At 34.8% G+C, this 3,775-nt stretch overlaps 1 protein-coding gene across 1 annotated transcript in view; it reads right to left on the minus strand.

The window, feature by feature from the left end:
- Positions 1-2,235, minus strand: part of LOC104986789 (ankyrin repeat domain-containing protein 26-like) — a 13,637-nt gene extending 11,402 nt beyond the window's left edge. The window contains exon 1 of the mRNA XM_010837472.1: positions 2,079-2,235. The gene's annotated coding sequence lies outside the window, so the exon portion shown is untranslated. The remainder of the gene's footprint in view (positions 1-2,078) is intronic.
- Positions 2,236-3,775: the final 1,540 nt, after the last annotated feature.

The raw sequence follows: 3,775 nt of genomic DNA on the forward strand, positions 1-3,775 counted from the left end.
CTCAAAATATGTATAAAATATACCAAGTGTACAAAGGTGATAAATATCTTCATCAAAGCAAAAGCAGAGGCTTCTTAAAAGAACAGGTTTTTATCAACAGGATAACTTTATCAACAGAGTTTCTAAATTATGTTTTCAAAGTAAATGTCTCTTCAGCAAAGGAAGATTTTCTATTTTGCCACTATTCCTTTTACAAAGTATTTTTTAGAGGATAATATATTTTAAAGTTATTATTATTATTTTTTTTACTATACCTTCTTCTTTTCATATGCTGTTTTCCTTGCAGGCCTAAAAAAAATGATTCTTTTCAGGCTAAAATTTAATAACTTGAAAATATAAACAATACCTAAATGTTTGTTTTTTATATAACATCTTTGCATTCATAAGTAATTTCTATAAAAGGATGAAACAACAAAAAAGAGTAGCATTAAAGGACAAATAAAATACACCTGTAATGTTAATACAACATTAAATTTAGATCAAAGGAAAAGGAAAAACCTGACACTACTTGCGTTATGTGATAGAAGCAGTATACCAGGGTTTTTTGCAGTTGTCATTTTTAAGAAGAACTAACTTTTATGGCAATAAAACCTATTTCGGAAGTATTCCCTAAGTCCTTATAAGAAAGAAACCCATTTTTTATCACCATGATATTAGCTTTTTGAGGGCTTATTATGCAACGGCTATGCATTATTACAAGCATTTGACATGTCTTAAAGGCGTTTTAATCCTCGCGATCATTCTGGGAGATAGGTAATATATTAGATCCTTTAGTTAGGAAGTAATGGAGCAAAGAAAGGCTGAGGAACTTACCCAAGACCACACAGCAGTTCACCAACAGCCCAGAATTCAAAGCCAGGAAATCTGGCCTGAACACTGCTGTTCCAAAATATGCTGAGAAAGTGATATTGAAAAGTCTTTTTAAGTAATATGATACCAAATGAATCTATATTATTATTTCATGTCTAGCTATAACTACAAATGGTAATTCTGAATCTTAAAACTTATTTCTAACAAAACAAAAAGACTTTAGATGTAGGCAATATTGGAAATCTACTTCAATAAAGATTTGTTTTTTGTAAAGAAATTCATCAATACACATTCATTCAACCATTCTGCTGTTTCTTTATGCATCTGACATACACTTATTGAGCACATAATATGTGTTAATGAAACTTTTAGTACAGGAAGCATGGTTTTGTCATTTAGATCTTTATCATCCAAAGTAATAAACTGTAAAAGATTGTTAATTGTTTCTATTGAAAATAAACAAAATCCTCCCCTTTTCCCTGGAAGCTATAAACAGCTATGAAGTTAATATGATGTGATGTTTCAGAGCACCTTACAAAATCATAGCTACCCACGATGATACTATCAACTAGAATCATCAAGGAATGATTAAATCCTATTCAGTATAACCTAAGTATTTGTAAATTCATGATTATATAATTTTAAAAAATCTATGTATGATAGAATTAACTTAAGTAATCATCTACATATTCATTTACATAAGAATATTACGCTTCAGAGCCAATGAACAAGGCCTTACCAAAATCTACATATGAACAGAAGTACATATGTACATAATAATCATGTATAATAATAATAATGTACAATTAATTTATTGTAATAGTTTAAAGATAATGTCATACAATCAATAAGCTTTCTAATTGGGAAATGCAAATAAGATTAAACTCAGGAAACACATCCTCCTCTGGCTCATTTCCAACAGCATACACACTCTACAAGCTCCCCTCTTAACATAAAACAAGAAACTCTTTTGAACTCCACCTTCCTCTTCAGTTACCATCCAGGTCTCCATTGCCTGTCCCAGTAAGTATTCCCTATGGAGCTGTTTATGTGTATTCACTACAGTCCAGCTCCCAAGAGGACTATTTACTGAAATGACTTCTGGCCAAAGCCGCGAATCCTCTCCTTAACCTTTCGGCAGTGTTCATCCAGTAGAGTTGAGGATTCTCTTCTCTTGGCCTGTATACTATTTATGCTGCTCTATTTCCAGAAGAAGTATTCAGTGCTAATATTTCTTCCCCTAGAAATAAAGAATTTGTCCATGTTACCTGCCATCATCTTGATCCACTTTCCTTAAAATGCTGTCATCATTCACGTGCAGCAGGCCACCAGTCAGTGAATCGGTCTTTTCAAATATTGGTGCAATCACACGTTCTTCTGGTGTCCATTTGTTATCGTTCTTTTTCTTTACTCCCTTTCTGTGCACACCAGGATCGCTACTTTAAAAAGTCCAAAAAAAGCCATTGTTTTCTAATAATTCGACTAATAAAGAATAAAAAACCAATTCTTGTAAAATTCTAACTCTTACCCATATTAAGTCATTGATTAATTCACAAAACAGTTATGGCTTACTTCACTCTGTATAATAGGCTCCAGTTTCATCCATCTCATTAGAACTGATTCAAATGTTTTCTTTTTAATGGGTGAGTAATACTCCACTGTGTATATGTACCACAGCTTTCTTATCCATTCATCTGCTGATGGACATCTAGGTTGCTTCCATGTCCTGGCTATTATAAACAGTGCTGCGATGAACCTTGGGGTACACGTGTCTCTTTCCCTTCTGGTTTCCTCAGTGTGTATGCCCAGCAGTGGGATTGCTAGATCATAAGGAAGTTCTATTTCCAGTTTTTTAAGGAATCTCCACACTGTTCTCCATAGTGGCTGTACTAGTTTGCATTCCAACCAACAGTGTAAGAGGGTTCCCTTTTCTCCACACCCTCTCCAGCATTTATTATTTGTAGACTTTTGGATCGCAGCCATTCTGAAAGGTATGAAATGGTACCTCATAGTGGTTTTGATTTGCATTTCTCTGATAAGGAGTGATGTTGAGCATCTTTTCATGTGTTTGTTAGCCATCTGTATGTCTTCTTTGGAGAAATGTCTATTTAGTTCTTTGGCCCATTTTTTGATTGGGTCATTTATTTTTCTGGAGTTGAGCTGTAGGAGTTGCTTGTATATTTGTGAGATTAGTCGTTTGTCAGTTGCTTCATTTATATGGAATTTAGAAAGATGGTAACAATAACCCAGTGTACGAGACAGCAAAAGAGACACTGATGTATAGAACAGTCTTATGGACTCTGTGGGAGAGGGAGAAGGTGGGAAGATTTGGGAGAATGACATTGAAACATGTAAAATATCATATAAGAAACGAGTTGCCAGTCCAGGTTCGATGCACGATACTGGATGCTTGGGGCTAGTGCACTGGGACGACCCAGAGGGATGGTATGGGGAGGGAGGAGGGAGGAGGGTTCAGGATGGGAAACACATGTATACCTGTGGCGGATTCATTTTGATATTTGGCAAAACTAATACAATTATGTAAAGTTTAAAAATTAAAAAAAAAAAAAACAGTTATGAAGTACCAACCATATGCAAGAAAACAAATTCTTCCTTCAAACAGAGATATATAATTATGATACAATATGATATGTAAGAGTTGACATATGAAAGTGATAAGTGAAATAAGGAAGGATTTGCAGAAGAAGTGAAGACAGGAGGTCAAAAGGAAGAGAAAAGCGAGAAATCTTTCTACTGGGAGATTAGAATGTGAGTACACAGATCAGGCACACGGCATCTAGGTTGTTTCCTAGGAACCTGGAAGGAAAAGTACAAAATACATGGAAGAAAGTAGAGAGATGCTCTGGAAAGACATTGGGAAGAACCTCAAGGGCTACACTGAAAACCTGGAGTCCACTGCCTAAACACCATGACTCTTAGACATGGGAGTCATAATTAGATTTAC

This window comes from Bison bison, unplaced genomic scaffold, assembly GCF_000754665.1.
Source record: "Bison bison bison isolate TAMUID 2011002044 unplaced genomic scaffold, Bison_UMD1.0 scf7180017864073, whole genome shotgun sequence".
Lineage (NCBI taxonomy): Eukaryota > Metazoa > Chordata > Mammalia > Artiodactyla > Bovidae > Bison > Bison bison.